The 16,856-nt window shown below is 41.1% G+C and overlaps 1 protein-coding gene across 1 annotated transcript in view; it reads right to left on the bottom strand.

Moving 5' to 3' along the window:
• LOC105508502 (chromosome unknown open reading frame, human C1orf186) overlaps window positions 1–9,251 on the bottom strand; it is a 23,970-nt gene extending 14,719 nt beyond the window's left edge. The window contains exon 1 of the mRNA XM_011937362.1: window positions 9,173–9,251. The gene's annotated coding sequence lies outside the window, so the exon portion shown is untranslated. The remainder of the gene's footprint in view (window positions 1–9,172) is intronic.
• Between the last annotated feature and the right edge of the window lie 7,605 nt (window positions 9,252–16,856).

Here is a 16,856-nt window from a genome sequence, read left to right as displayed (position 1 = left end):
AAAAAAAAAAAAAAAAATTAGGCATTTGTTTTGAGTACAGTTTGGAGATAAGATCCCGGACAGGATGAGGTATGAAAATTATGGCAGATGTCATTATTTAAGTGGCCAATGGCTCTAACCACAGACTTCTGATCAGACAGTCAGCAGCGACATCTGCTCATTTGTGCACACGCGTGGGTGTGCGCACAAACATGCCCCAAATAACCAGGAAATGGGCAATTTAAGGTAATTATGTTGTGAAAAAGCACATGGACCATGTGAGGGTTTGATATGTCTTGTTCCATCCTCCAGGTAGGGACAGTCCTGTCCTCTTACGCTGTGCTGAATTTTGGCACCCAGACCTCACACTAATGTAGTGCCCTGCCAGGCACCTCAAAACCAAACTTCAGACTGGGCATGGTGGTTCATGCTTGTAATCCCAGCACTTTGGGAGAGCGAGATGGAAGGATCACTTGAGACCAGGAGTTTGAGAAGAGCCTGGGTGACAGAGTAAAACCGTCTCCCTCCTCCCCCCACTAAAAAAAACCCCACTTCGTCCCAATGCTAACAGCATTTATTCTGTTTGCTTCAGACTTGTAGTTAAGGCTGGATTCCATTTTATTAAGTTTCCCTCTTCCACTGATACAGGAGCTTTCTCATGGCCTTTTCAACAGGTGCAGCGTAACATCAGGGGGGAATAAAAAGACACCCAGTTTCCTGCCAGACACCATGCTTTCTTTGGATAGGTTTATTCTAGAAAGAATGGTTTAAAACAAGATCACAAGAGAAGATGATTTCTATGAAAAATCATATGGATTAGGCCAGGCGCAGTGGCGCACACTTGTAATCCCAGCACTTTGGGAGGCCGAAGTGGGGGGATCACGAGGTCAAGTGTTTAAGACCAGCCTGGCTAAGATGGTGAAACCCCATCTCTACTAAAAATACAAAAATTAGCCAGGCAAGGTGGCAGGTGCCTGTAATCCCAGCTACTTGAGAGGCTGAGGCAGAGAATTGCTTGAACCTGGGAGGCGGAGGTTGCAGTGAGCCAAGATCACATCACTGCATTCCAGCCTGAGCCACAGAGTGAGACTCTGTCCGAAAAAAAAAAAAAGAAAGAAAGAAAAGAAAAGAAAAGTCATATGGATCAAAGTAATTATAATCAACATTGTCAGCTGACTTTATCCATCTTTTCAAATGAAGTAGCTGTAAACTTTCTTTACTGTCTCCATTAATTTGTTGTTTTTAACATTAGCTAAGGTGAAATGGAAAGAGAAAAAAAAGAAGGGAGAACAAAAGAAGGGGAAAGAAGGGAGCTAGGGCCTGCCTTCTCCGGGCTCTGTCACTTGCTAACAGTGTGACTTTGGACAGGGAGACGTCCCCTCTAGGCCCTGGTGAATTAGGGAGCTTGGCAAAGTACTCCTAAGGCTCTTTTCAGCCCTGAGCATCCTGCTCTTTAAAGGTTGGAGTGAAGTAAGGTGAAAAGAAAGCAAAGCTGGATGGAAATGGAAATTTTAAAAAGAAAAAAACCTTTATTTCCATTTTGTAATATCCAGCCTCCTCCACATCGCTAGACTTTCTCCCCCAGTTTAATATGCAGTTTCCAATAATGAAGAAAAGGAGGAAACACAAATAAACCAAATTAATAATATAGGGACTACTAATCTCAGAAACGGAAGGGATTAAAATTTTTCAACAAAAATGAGGTACCAAAAAAGAAGAGATTTTAAAAAATTGTTAGACTACAAAATTTTTTGATGAAATCTCAGTAAAATGGATAGTTTCCTAGAAAAATATAAATTAACAAAATTGATTCCATATGGCATGGAAAACTTAGACCAAAACCAAACCAAAATAACAAAAAATAAGTTTAGGAAGCAGGATGGTATCTAGCCATTAAAGGCAAAGAACCTGGAGTCAAACTGCTTGAGTTCAAATCCCAGCTCATTCTCTGCATGAGCTTGGCCTGGCTATTTAACCTCTCAAAGCCTCAGTCTTTTAATATTTAAGATGGGAACAATAACTAATTTGGGGACTAGATAAGACAAATATAAATGACAACTACTTCTGAGGATGAAATTAGATGAGCTACGTGAAATAGTTATTAGAACTTTTGGCACATAGTAATAAGCATCCAATGAATGCAAGCTATTATTATTTAGAAATTAAAAGCATTGGCTGGGCCCAGTGGCTCACACTTGTAATCCAAGCACTTTGGGAAACTGAGGCAGTTGAATAGCTTGAGCCCAGGAGTTGGAGATAAGCCTGGGCAACAAGGCAAGACCCCATCTTTATCAAAAAGAAAAGAAAGAGGAAAAGGAAGAAGAAAGAAAGAGAGAGAAAGAACAAGGAAGGAAAGAAAGAAAGAAAGAAAGAAAGAAAGAAAGAAAGAAAGAAAGAAAGAAAGAAAGAAAGAAAAAGAAAGAGAAAGAAATTAGAAGCATTATTAGACTTATCTCCTCAAAACCTGTCTAGATGGTTTGACAAATGAGGAGTTTTAAACTTCTAAGGAACACATAATTATTATTCCATAAGCCAATACAGGGCACAGGAAGAGAGAAATTTTGGGTCCATCTCATTTATGAATATGGAGGTATATAATGGTAATATCAAGAAGTTAGCCCAGAATGTTGAGGAAATTGATTATAACAAAGATGGAAACTAACACTGAGTATTTTCCATGTGCCTTAATCCTCTCATTCTACAAAAATAGACATTACCACTACTTCATAGATGAGGAAATTAAGGCTTAGGAAGATTGAAAAATTTGCCGCTTTGCCAGCTGGAAGACTCATGTTTCCTAAACCAACGGACTCAAAATCCTAAATCCCAATCATGTCAGGAAGCTGTCTTTTATATAATACAAATACAACATTGATCAAATTTTTAAAATTATGATCTTGGTAAAGTGCCAAAATGTGCTGGATAAACTGAATACTTATTACTGATTTTCGAAGTTAATAAAAGTATGACGATTGTTTCTTACTATAATAAAGAATATAAGTTGGTGCAGTATTGATTACTGCATAATCAGTATCTGACAAAATGGTAAATTATTTTAGCAACTATTTGAGAGCAAGGCTGTATGCTGCAACCCTTATCTGAAATGAGTACTAGAAGTTCTAGTTTCTGGAAATGGAAAGTTCCTCCAAACTCTAATAATAATAAGGGTATTGAGTATTTATTGAGCATGTTTTATGTGGCAGACACTTTTATATACATTAACTCATCCAATTCCCACAACCACCCCAGGAGGTAGATACTATTATTATTTTTTAATTAACAGAGGACAAAACTAAGACACAGAAAGGCTACCTAATATGCACAAGATGACAAAAACAGTTCATCAGCCTTTGTGCTCAGGCAGGCAGGTGCTGGAGCCTGAGCTGTCAGCTGCTACATTAACAAAATGGAAGTATAGTTTTGGGCAAGGAGAAATCAAATTCATTCTTATTTGTAAAATACATGATTTTATACCTAGAAATTCCAAAGGAATTCATTGCAAAACTAGAGGAATTAATGAGATTGCTCAGTAAAGCCCTGTAGATATAATAAACATTCTAAAATTACCAGCTATTCTTACTATTATACTAGCAACAGACATAAAAGAGAATCGGGAAAAATACCCTGAGATTTAGCAACTACAACAATAGAAATACCTAAAAATAATATTAATTATAAGAAAATTATTTTGAAGAAAATAAAAATTCATTGAGAGATATAAAAGACTTAAACTCATAAAAAGATGCTATTTCAGATTGAGAAGCTGTAACATTTAAAAATCACTTTTAAAGTTAATTTATTGGGTTAATACAATTCTAATAAAAATTACAGTGAGTTTTTTATAACTTGAGGTTACTCTAAAATGTATCTGGGAAAACATAAGAACAACCAAAAAGAGCGGAAATGTTTGAAAAGGAATTGTGGGCTGGGTGCGGTGGCTCACACCTGTAATCCCAGAACTTTGGGAGGCCGAGAAGGGTGGATCACCTGAGGTCAAGAGTTCGAGACCAGCCTGGCCTGACCAATATGGTGAAACCCCATCTCTACTAAAACAATACAAAAATTAGCTGGGTGAGGTGGTGGGCATCTATAATCCCAGCAACTCTGGAGGCCGGGGCAGGAGAATCACTTGAACCTAGGAGACGGAGATTGCAGTGAGCCAAGTTTGTGCCACAGCACTCCAGACTGGGGGATAGAGCAAGACTCTGTCTCAAAAAAAAAAGAAAAGAAAAGAAAGAAAGAAAGAAAAGAAAAGGAATTGTTGTAAGGTAGATTTCTGACTACCACTTTTTAAGAGTAGTGTAGATTTGAAAAATGTGCTACTGTGTACAGTAAATGTTATAAGAGTAGTCCACAAAGCAAGTGGAGGAAAGGAAATCATTATTTAGCAAATACTGGCCCCAAGACGATGGTTTAGCTACCTGTAAGGAGAAAGCAAATAACTTAGATTCAGACCCTAGATAGCAAAATGAATTCCAAACGGATTAAGGAGGTAAATATTTTAAAATCGAGCCATTACAATTAGAAGAAATTAAGACTGAATATTACTATATTTAAAATATTTATTAAATCCCCAGATGAGAGAAAACTTTCTCAGTTTATAGGCAATGGAAGAAATCACAAAGAAATACACGAAAAATAGATTTGGCTCTAAACTATTAGAACTTCACATGTTAACAAAATTTAAAGGCAAACAGAAAAAAACACAACCTGAAACAAGTAAGGCAAACCACAGTTTTAAAGATTTTGCATCTTTGGTTTATATAAATTGTTAAGAAAAGCACTAGGGCCCCCATAACAAATGGGTAAAGAGTGTAGTGCAGACAATTTGCAAACAATCCAGAACAGACCAAAGCTGTTATGCAAAAGAGCTCTGTATAGTGTCATTATAAAAGTGAAAAATGGGAAGCAATCTAAAGAAAAAGACAAAAACTGGAGAAATGAGGATTGAGGCTTCAAATGGAGGACCATGTGGTCATTTAAAATTACATTTAGGAAGAATTCATCTGGAGAAAGAAATCTGTTCTATGAAAATGTACAATGCAGTTGTATTTAGCTACATAAGATATAATCACAATTTTGTAAAAAGTGAACATAAAGCCGGGCATGATGGCTCATACCTGTAATCCCAGCACTTTGGGAGGCCGAGGTGGGAGGATCACTTGAGCCCAGGAGTTAATAGAACATTGAGATGATCACCTGAATATCTGAATTTCAATCAATCACATATTTATCAAGTGGTCCATGCACATGGTCCTGTGTGAAATACTCTTGATGGAGCGAAGAAGAAAAGGCCACTTGAACTTTCAAGAGCTCATTTGTACTTGGAAAATCAGGACATTAATATGTGAAAAGTCAAAAAGCGGAAGAGATGACGCAGGTGAAGAATAATGAATTGTCAGAAGGAGTGGCATCAATAATGCGTTATAGTTCAGAGGAAAAAGAGATCCCCAAGCGGTAGAATGTTCAGGGAAGAGTCACTGAGAGGAAATTATTTGAAGGACAGGCAATGGATGAATGGAAGGAGAGAGAAAAGCAATCTAGGTAAACGTGCCTTGCCAACCCTGGCTTTGGGGCAGCTTTAGTGGAATTGATTGTCTTCTAACAGAGTGAGATTTATATTTGACTACACATAAATAGCATAATGTGGAAACAGCTGAGTATACTGCAAAGCGACCACACAAGTGAGTATAGGCAGCTGGTCAGGTGCAGAGACTCAGTGGCCAAATAGATTGTGTTTAGGACCTCAGCTCTGGCCTTCCTAGCTGTGAGTTGCTTTATTTTTCCAACTTCGGGGTTATACCTATAAATGGGGATGGCACCTGTTTTGTGGGGGTTTTTTTTTTTTTTGAGATAAGGTCTTGCTCTGTTGACCAGGTTGGAGTGTCCAGTGGTGCAAGCACGGCTCACTGTGGCCTCAACCTCCTGGGTTCAAGCAATCCTCCCACCTCAGCCTCCTGAGTAGTTGGGACCACCGGGGCATACCACCATGCCTGGCTAAGTTTTTAATTTCATAATGATGGGATCTTGCCATGTTGCCCAGGCTGATCTCAAACTCCTGGGCTCAAGCAATCCTCCTGTCTCAGCCTCCCAAAGTGCTGGGATTACAGGTGTGAGCCACCATGCCAGGCCTGTTTCATGTTTTTAACTCAAACATGTCTTGTGTTTACCATGCATATGCCGGTATCACAAAAAACATTTTGCATCAATTATTTAATCCTCAGAATAATGACCTTATGAGGTAGATACTATTGTTCTCCCAATTTTACATATGAGAAAACCAGGTTCTAATCCCCCGTGGAGGGGACAGAATTCAGACACAGGTGGTTTGAGGCCAGAGCCTTCACCACATTGCATTCAGTATTGAAAATGCTGGCCAGGAGTGGTGGCTCACACGCATAATCACAACAATTAGAAAGGCAGGGGTGGGAGGTTGGCTTGAGCTCAGAAGCTTGAGACAAACCTGGGCAACACAGTGAGACCCCATTCTCCACAAAAAAAAAAAAAAAAGAAAATGCTTGGTAGAGAGCCTGGCATATATGGGTACCAGGGGAAGATCCTTGTACCAGAACATTCAACTCAAAATTGTCTTAAATTTATAAATACACCCATTTCCATAAGGCCTTGTAAGAACACTGGGCCCACTCATGATTTTCAGGTGGGAGCAACACAATGTACAAAACCACGAGGTCCTGGGACATCCCCGGTCCTAAACAATGCCTGTTCCTATGACTGTCAATGAGTCACTCACCAGGGAACAGAGAAGGTCAAAACGCCAGGCTGGGGGAAAGGAGGGATGGAGTCTGCCAAATATCATGGGGAAAAGGCCAACAGAGCGTTACAGAATCACCTTCATTCTCATATCAGAGAAATCTTGCCTGGATTCTCTTTGGCTCTGATCACCATGTCAGGGGCCTCACCTCATAACCCCAGGTGGTTATGAGGCTAGGGCTCATCTGGGATATGGCATGAGAGCTTAGATGAACATTCCAGCTCAACAACTTTATACATTCCTTGGGCACATTATTTCCTTTCCCTGAGCCTCAGTTTCCCTGTCTATAAAATGAGAGGGGTGGGCTAAATCAATTTAGTTCCGACATTTTGTTATTTTATAATTTTTCTAAAATGGACTAAAAAGTGAGATTCAAGTTAATGAGAAAGAGCAACTTTGAGCCTCAAGTATATAAACCACATCTCCAGTCACACTTACTTCTAGGTACAAGCACTGCCAATTTCTAGCAGGGAAGCAAGTCATCCAGAGTTTCTAATTAGTAATTTTGGGGAAAGCAGTTTTGCAGGAAACTATTCGAGATAAATGCAATGTGGATGCAACTTCGTTCCAAGACTAAATCAGCAAGAACACAAAAAGTTGCAAGCTACTCAAGCAGTATTCACGGATTCATTTTGCTAGTTCCCACAAATCTCCAGATGAACTGGAAGGGGTCAAATTATTCTGTTTCATCGATTGGCCTACTAAATTTTAGGAAAACTAGGCACCTTCTACAGATTATGCACCTTGTTGGCTGAGACTGCATATATTACACTCCACAATTCACAGCACAGTACTTAGAGACACGGAGGGGATAGGGGTGGAAAAAGCATTTCAATGTTTAACACTCTGTACACATAGCTATTAAATCAATTTCCGTATAATAAATGTTGTTTAACCTTGGGGGAGCCACTTAATGTCTCAGAGTCTCACTTTTCTCCTCTTTCAATTGGGCAGTCAAATGTCTCTTTATTTGACTTATTTTCCAGTTGAAGAAACTGAGGCAGCAAGATGTTAAGGGACTTGACTGAATCGGTGAAAGAAAACTCTTCTGGAGAACTTTAGCACAGAACAGTTAGACCAGGCGTTTCTCCATCTCTCCAACCCGGGGAGGGTGAGGAGCTCAGAATTATTAGGAGGGCTACATGAGACCATGGAAACGTCCAGTACCATTCCTGCCTCCTTGTCAGAATTCAGGGCCAGTGCTGGCTTCATGGGCTTGCAACCCGTGCAGACTAGTAGGGCCCTGTGCTCACAAGGACCCCATGATTGGTCTAATGCTTTATGCCTGTCATCTTTAAATTCATAATAATTTTTGAGTAAGGGACCCCAGATTTTCATTTTGCATTGGGTTCCACCAATTATGTGACAGATCCTACTCAAGGCATTGAATTGGGTAGAATTGCCAGTGTTCACAAAATAGGTCAACACACAGAACAAGAAGCAGGATCAGCCCATCCTTGGGTACCTGATACATGCTTCCCAGCACCGCATTGTCTGAGCCCCTCCCAGGTTGGAGAGATGGAGAAAGGCCTGATCTAACTCTTCTGTAATGAAATTTTCCAGAAGAGTTTTCTTTCACTGATTCAGTGAAGTCTCTTAACACCTTGGTGCCTTGGTTTCTTCAAATGGAAAATAAGGCTCTTAATAGCACTTACATCTTTAGGGTTGTGAGGAATAAATGGGCCAATCTGCGTAAAACTCTTTGAACAGTCCCTGGCAGATAGTAAGCTCTATATAAGGGTCAGCTGTTTCTGTTTTGTGCTGTTATTAGCTTTTCCTTGTCCAGATGCTCACACGGCCTTTTTCTTTGATGGTGCACATTCTCTGACCTCCATTCATAAAATTTTAAAACTCCCAGGCTGGCCCTCCTCCATCCACACATACTAGTCCTTTGCTGCTCAGAATGTTTTCTCAGGGAAAACACTCCTATGGGATGTTTATGGGGTAGATATTCTCTGAGATCTGGTTCCCATTTGACCTAAAAAGGAAACTTCATAGCTGCTATTGGTGGAGCACTGTACTGGCACTAAATGTACATTGTCTGAATCCATGTAGCAACCCTGTAAGGTGGGTGTTTTATGCCCATTTTACAGATGAGGAAGCTGGAAACTGAGGCTCACAAAAGGTTAGCAGAGTGAGGATTTGGAACCGGTTTTTGCTGGACCCAAAGTCCATGTACCTTCTGGCCAGATCCCCGATGGCTGCTGCTGCTAGTGCAGACAGATGTCTCAGGCACAAAAAATTCATGTCCACAAAGTGTAATCTTAGGCTCACTGTAAGCTGATTGCAGGCTGAATTCCGCACCCTGGAATCTCAGCACATAAACAGAGAATCCTCTCTAAAACTTCGACACATACATGTTCGCAAACAAATGCACATTGCAAACTAATTTAAAATCCTGTCTCCACAGCCAGTACTTACCCCAGGGCTATGAGCTCAGCCGGATCCTAGTCTGTGTTTCAGCGATGCCCTAATGGAAACATCTCCCCGACCCGACTCCAGCCCCTACCCAGAAACTTCCGTGTCACTGAGGTCAGTCACAAGTGTTTCAACATTTCCAACAAGGCGGGGACACTGCCACTCAGAAGATAGCAATCTCGCTCGTTGAGTACAGCAGGGCAAAGGGAGAGATGGTGCCTGTCTCTTTTGGCCATGCTCTGCCCAGCTCCCTGGTACAGACAGTTTGTGTAGATGGAGATTAGTAATCTCTTTTTCTCCCTGTGGGCACCATTTAAATACCGCAAATACACACGCAGCCAGGTAGAGTGGAAAGGGCACTAAAGGAGGAGTTAAGAGGCCTGAGATCAAGTCCCAGCTCTGGCACCAATGTGTCACATGAGCTCAGACAATTTGCTTTCCCCTAAAGGGACTCATGTTCTTCCTCTATAAAATGAAGAAGTAGGTCTCAGACATTAGCAAAGATCCCTTCCAACCTAGCTCATCTCTGAATCTATATGTGATGTAGTCAAAGATTAAGTGAGTAGGGGAAGTAGGGCAATAGATAAGAAAAAATTTTTGAGGACAACTTCTTTGTCATCAAGCATCAAATGAGGTCAACCAAAAATGGCTGTTACAGTTTGTACGATAACAGCAGGAAGGGAAGGAAGGCTGATTTCAGGCTCTTCGGGGGGGTCTAGAACCCCAAAATAGAAACTTAAGAGGAAAGAAGAATGGGAGGAGGATAAAATGACCCAGATATAAAACAAACAAAGAAAACAGATTTGTAGGCCTCTACGTTGTCAGTCCCTTGCTGTGAACAAATTGCCTGGTGCAATTTGAGTAACAGCTTCTGAGTTAGATATAGTCAGGTTTCAATCCTGGCTGCACCACTTGGTAGCTGGGTGACGTGGAAAAAGTTAGTTAACCTCTCTGATTGTCAGTTTTTTCATCTGTAAAATTGGGTTAATAATAAATACCTGATATTTTTTTAATCTCATAAGGTTGTTTAAGGTTAAATAATATAAATAAGTAGGCAAAGCACTTAACAGAATATCCTTTCTGTAGTGAACAACAGATGGTAGCTATTAACATTTTTTTTTTTTTTTTGAGATGGAGTCTCCCTCTGTTGCCCAGGCTGGAGTGCCATGGTGCGATCTCAGTTCACTGCAACCTCCGCCTCCCGGGTTCAAGCGATTCTCCTGCCTCAGCCTCCTGAGTAGCTGAGATTACAGGTGTGCACCACCATGCCTGGCTAATTTTTGTATTTGTAGTAGAGACGGGGTTTCGCCATGCTGGTCAGGGGCTGGTCTCGAACTCCTGACATCGTGATCCACCCGCCTCGGCCTCCCAAAGTGCTGGGATTACAGGTGTGAGCCACAGTGCCCGGCTGCTATTAACATTTTTATTCTCTAAATGCAAGTCAGAAAGCCACCCCTTGGGCTGAGTCCCTTTCAGTGTTTTATGACCCATTGATGTATCACAGCCCCTGTGATCACTGTGGAATTACGTCTATAGCTGCAGTTTGCTTCCCTTTGCAGAGTTCATGTTAAAAACATGAAGCTCCTTTGTCACTCATGATTTAAGGAAAGCAGAAGAACATTGGTAGCCATGTGGAGTGATTTCCTAACTGGGCTCTCCACCGGCTCTAGGTTTGCCCTGCCAGTGTCAATACACACTTCGCTCTGCTCCTGACACAGCCATGGACACTAAGTAATCCATTCTAGCTACAGCTAACTGAGGTGATGCTAAGATGCTTGGCTTGCTATTTCTATTATCCATTCACAGGAACCCAGTGTAGATATGGCAGCACCCAATATCGCATAACATGCATGCAGCTCTAGCCTCTGTGTGGACCACTCTCGGACCAGAACCTTCCATCATGCTACTCCAAGATTCACAAGATCATAGGGTTGTTAAAGATCTTTGAACATGACATATTTCAGTGTCATTTTAGAGATCCTCATTTGATTAAGGACAGTGATGGGGCATTTTTATCACATGTCAGAGATAATGATTCCTTTATTTAAGCTACACTTTTGTGAACACTCTTGCTAGGACTGCATTGCAGCAATATGCTTCCATCTTTATAAGACACATCAGAGTTTATTAGAAAATCCACCTGACTTGAACTTCAATGACCTAAAGATCTGAGGCATTTATCCTCTCTGGACTACATTTTTCTTATATCTCATTATAAGAATTTTGGATTGGATCATTTCCAGCATCCTTTCTGCTCTAAAATCTCACGGTTTTGTGTATTACATGTCATCCACAACTCTGCTTTAAATAGCAAAGTCAGAATAATTGAAGTCTGTGCCTTATTCTATGTTTCCCCATCAGCCGGGATTATGCCTGTACCTAGCACGTGCTTGATACATGTTTATGGCATGGATAAATGAGTGATTTAAGGTGCTGTATTACATATGCATGGTGTATACATGCATCGTGTCCAGTGCTTACTACATGCAAATACTTGCTGATGATGAGAAGATAATTTGCTCAAAACGACTCTTCAGCCTGTAGTTCCAGCATATTGGAAGGCCAAGGCAGACAGACGCTTGAGCCCAGGAGTTTGAGACCAGCCTGGGCAACATACATATAGAGACAAGATTTTGCTATGTTGTGTATATGCATGCGTGTGTGTGTGTATGTATTTTATATATGTGTGTGTGTGTATATATATATATAAATTGTGTGTGTGTGTATATATATATGTGTGTATGTATATATATATATAAATTAGCTGGATGTGGTGGCATATGCCTGCAGTCCCAGCTACTCGGGAGGCTGAGGTGAAAAAATCGTTTGAGCCTGAGAGGCAGAGATTGCAGTGGGCCATATCACGCCACTGCACTCCAACCTGGGTGACACAGTGAGGCCCTATTTCAAAAAGAAGGCACTTTGCCTGCTCCTGCTCAGAGGCTACTGGGAATGGATTCACGCTGATGCTTCCTACTGAGGTCTGGGTTCAGGGCTCCATCTGCCAAGCCCTGGGACATGTGGCCCCCTTATCTCTGCTTTGAGCTGACAGACTCCTGCCCCGAGGGTAACATGCTAGGAGAGATCAAACAGTGATAAGTGAAGTTATAACATCTGTAACATCAACAGGAAGCTCTTTTCACCCACTGGAAAAAGAACTTCTGATGGAGGTCGATAACACACTTTCACCTCCTACCCCACCCACTAGCCCATTTTGTAAGATAACGCCTCCTTTCCAAGCCTCCCCACTCTGTGCATAGTCTCCTACATTTGTGGGACACAATGTTTCACAGAAAACACAGCTGCTGTCTGTAGGATAACTGTTTTCTCTATTTTAAAGTAGGGAATGTTATGTCAACAGGATTGGGGATTTTTTTTTCTTTTTTTACCCAAGCCCCAGGCTTGCAAAATAATAATAAGGCTGCATGTGCAGCTTTCATATGAGGCGTCAGAAATAGGATTGGGGAATTTTTGACAAGGGAGAAAAAAATGCTACCCTCTATGCAATCACCCTAATACATTTTTGCATAATGCCTTAACTGCATACTTGCATTTAAAAGAATAGATTTCCACATTATAAGGAAGGATCATTTAAAACCCACCATTCTGGTTATGTCACCCTCTGCTCAGAATTCTCCAGTGGCTTCCCTTTGCAATTAGGGTGAAACCCATGGTCCTGAACAAAGTCTATAAGGCTTGTCCCCTCTGATAGTCGTGTGCCCTTTTAACTGTATTTCTGCCACTTTGCTTTCTTTTCTGTCTTCACACTCTACCAGGCTTTCAGGATGTTTGCAAATGTGGGTGCCTCTGCGTCCAAACAGTTTTCATAGTACCTGTAATGGCTGCTAAATATTTTGCCTTGCTGGCAGAGTGCAGTGGCTCAGGCCTGTAATCCCAGCACTTTGGGAGGCCAAGGAGGCAGATCACGAGGTCAGGAGTTTGAGACCAGCATGACCAACATAGTGAAGCCCCGTCTCTACTAAAAATTCAAAAATTAGCCGGGCATGGTAGCACATGCCTGTAATCCCAGCTACTCAGCAGGCTGAGGCAGGAGAATCGCTTGAACATAGGAGGCGGAGGTTGCAGTGAGCTGAGATTGCACCACTGCACTCCAACCTGGGCGATAGAGAGAGACTCCATCTTAAAAAAAAAAAAAAAAAAAAAAAAAATTGCCTTGCTGATATAACCCTAAATTCCTAACCATTCCTTTGGGTCATCATTCAGTCATTCCCAGGGTTTAACTATTGGCAACTACACTGTGATGGATACCTTTGTACATACTACTTTTCTGGTTTATTTTAGATTATTTCCTTAAAGTTCCAGGAGCAGATATTGAAGTTAAAGGAAACATCTTTATGGCTCTTGCATCATATTGACCTTCTGCTTTCATTTCAAGTCCGTTTTATTACACCACTAGCAGCATTTGAGTGTATCTATTTCACTGCAACCTAGATAGCAATGAATTATCATTTTTCAGTAATTATATCTCCACCAGTTTTTAAATGTATTTTTAAAAATCTATTATTAGCAATAAAATATTTTACTATTTTTCAGCACCAGCCACTATATCAGCTGCTTTATATATAATTCTTTAATCCTCAGAACAACCTTACAAGGAATATATCATGAACACTATTTTAAGATGAAGAAACTCAAGACTGGGGAGGTTAACTCGCTCAATGTCACAGAGTTGTGCAAGTAGCAGAATCAGGATTTGAATTCAGATCATTTATTATTGTTATTATTACTTCAAAAGCCATTTGCTTTATGCAATATTTGTCTGCCTTCTGCATCCCCCCAGCTAATTGGCTTTTTGCACAGTCAACATGTCATGGCTTAGGGTGCAGTCCGGCAGGTCTAGACAATGACGACATGGCTTCATGTGTGTCTTTAGGACAGCATTCTATAGACAGTCGCTTCCTGCCCCCCAGGCACCTCTACCACCCTTCCCCTGCCTTTCAGAATAAACTTTTCATTGATTGAAGGCCTCACTCCATACACTGAAGTTTAACCCTAATGACAGGTGTATTAAAATGTCCACCTTACAGAGTTGTTTAAGATTCAAAGAACTTATATGAAGTACTCTGTTAACTAGAAAACACTACAAATATCAGGCTTTGTTATATAACTTTATTTTATTTTTTATTTTTTTGGAGACAGGGTCTCACTCTGTTGCCCAGACTGGAGTGCAGTTGCATGATCATGGCTCGCTGCAGCTTCGACCTCCTGGGCTCAAGCCATCCTCCTGCCTCAGCCTCCTGAGTAACTGGGACTATAGGCCCATGCCACCAAGCTTGGCTAATTTTTAATACTTAAAAACATTTAAAAAATATTTTGTAGCTACAGGGTCTCACTATGTTGCCTAAGCTGGTCTCAAAGTCCTAGGTTCAAGGGATCCTCCTGTCTCAGCCTGCCAAAATGCTGGGATTACAGACATGAGCCACTGCACCCAGCCTGTTACGTAACTTTAAATATGGGTTAACTATCCCTTACCCAAGATGCTTATGACCAGAAATATTTCAGATTTGGTCGGCGGGGGAGGGTTGAATTTTGGAATATTTTCATATACATAATGAGATATCTTGGGGATGGAACCCAAGCCTAAACAGGAAATTCACTTTTGTTTCTTGTGTACCTTATATACATAGCCTGGAGGTAATTTTATGTAATATTTTGAATAATTTTGTACATGAAACAAAGTCTGTGTACAGCGAAACCTCAGAAAGCAAAGGTGTCACTATCTCAGCACCCATGTGGACAATCTGGCTATTTGGCATCACCATCAATCATGGCTCTGAATTTACTTGCTACTGATAAGCAATCATTTTCTTCCACTTATTCACACATAAGTACTTAACAGAAAAAAATATAATGTGCCCTTAATGCAGTGAGAAAACAATGTGTTCAGGGTAACTAAGCAACTACATAGCATCCCTATAATACCTGTACCAGCTGTTAGACAACAGCAGCAACAAGCATCCCCAGGCTTTCAGTCTTCACTTATGACGTTGTAGCCTCAAGTTCCCAGGCTCAAGCAATCTTCCTGCCTCATGTGGCTAGGCCTACAGGCAATCACCACCATGCCCTGCTAACTGCTGAATTTTTTTGTAGAGACAAGGTCTTACTATGTTAACCAAGCTGGTCTCGACCTCCTACCCTCAAGCCATCCTTCCTCCTTCCCATCCCAAAGTTCTGGGATTACAGATGTGAGCCACCGCACCCAGCCTCACCGTGTTCTTTATAGGCACTTTTTCTGCAGTATTAATGTCACTTGATGGTCACTATTATCACAATCACCTTGAATCAGAACCATTTCAGCTATTTCACCATTGGTCAATGAATGAAAAACCATAGACCCATGAATGTTAAAAAGTTCTTTGACATACACTTCTTCCTGCTTACTTACAGACTCTGAAGGTATATATTTTGCATATGTAAAGAGCTTAGACATCTTTTTCTTTTTCACTTGACATAAGGAATCCTTCCAAGTCATCACCTGTTTATCATCCTCACTGAACATAGTTGCAGGCCAGAGTTCATGCCAGGCATGCACAGCTGTGTTTTTGTGTCATTGTCTTCCAAGCCCTGGCAACAACCTCTTCTCATCATTGGCAAATGTTTGCATGTAGTAGGGACTGGACACGATGCATGTATACACCATGCATATGTAACACAGCACCTTAATTCGCTCATTTATCCATGCCACAAACATGTGTCGAGCACATACTAGGTACAGGCACAATCCCGCCTCGTGGGGATACAGAGAATAAGACACGGACTTCGATAATTCTGACTTTGCTATTTAGAATTGTGGATGACATGTAATACACAAAACCATGAGATTTTAGAGCAGAAAGGATGCTGGAAATGATCTAATAAAAAATTCTTATAATGAGGTATAAGGAAAATGTAGTCCATATAAGGCATCCTTCAGCTAAATTCCTTTTGAAAACCTTCCACACCCACACCTCTGTTCACTGCTTCCAGGATGCTGTTCAAGAAAGTGTTTTTATATTTATTCTTTCCTGGTCTAAGGATATGCTGGTCACGTGGCTGAATTAATGAAGTCACACTTGGGGAAAGTACATGGCATAAACATTTTTGATGAGAATTTCAGCTGGAAGATGAGCAGAACAGTTGTGAAGGAATAACAAAATCTTGCAGTTGTCATCCAGTCCAACTTCCCTGCCATTGGCGTGAACCTCTGGTACAAAAGGTTTACGAAACCATAAAAGATGTCCCTGGGCTGGGTGCAGTGGCTCATGCCTGCAATTCCAGCACTTCGGGAGATCAAGAAGGGTGGATCGCTTGAGCCCAGGAGTTTGAGACCAACCTGGGCAACATGGCAAAACCCCGTCTTTACAAAAACATACAAAAATTAGCCAAGGGTAGTGGCACATGCCTGTGCATGCCTGTAGTCCTAACTACTTGGGAAGCTGAGGCGGGAGGATGGCTTGACCCCAGGAATTCGAGGCTGCAGTGAGCTGTGATCATGCCACAGCACTCCAACCTGGGTGACAGAGCAAAACCCTGTCTCATTTAAAAAAAAAAAAAAAAAAAGACTCCCTGGTGATCCATGTTTTTCTGTTAGCATAATATTGGACTGGTAAGAAATTCACTTATAGAAAACAACAAGCTTTTGCCTCTCGCAGCAAGGGTACACTTATGCACGCCTGTTGCATTAGCA

Source organism: Colobus angolensis, unplaced genomic scaffold (genome assembly GCF_000951035.1).
Source record: "Colobus angolensis palliatus isolate OR3802 unplaced genomic scaffold, Cang.pa_1.0 Scaffold100, whole genome shotgun sequence".
In the NCBI taxonomy this organism is placed as follows: domain Eukaryota; kingdom Metazoa; phylum Chordata; class Mammalia; order Primates; family Cercopithecidae; genus Colobus; species Colobus angolensis.
This window is presented reverse-complemented; position numbering and strand designations above follow the sequence as displayed.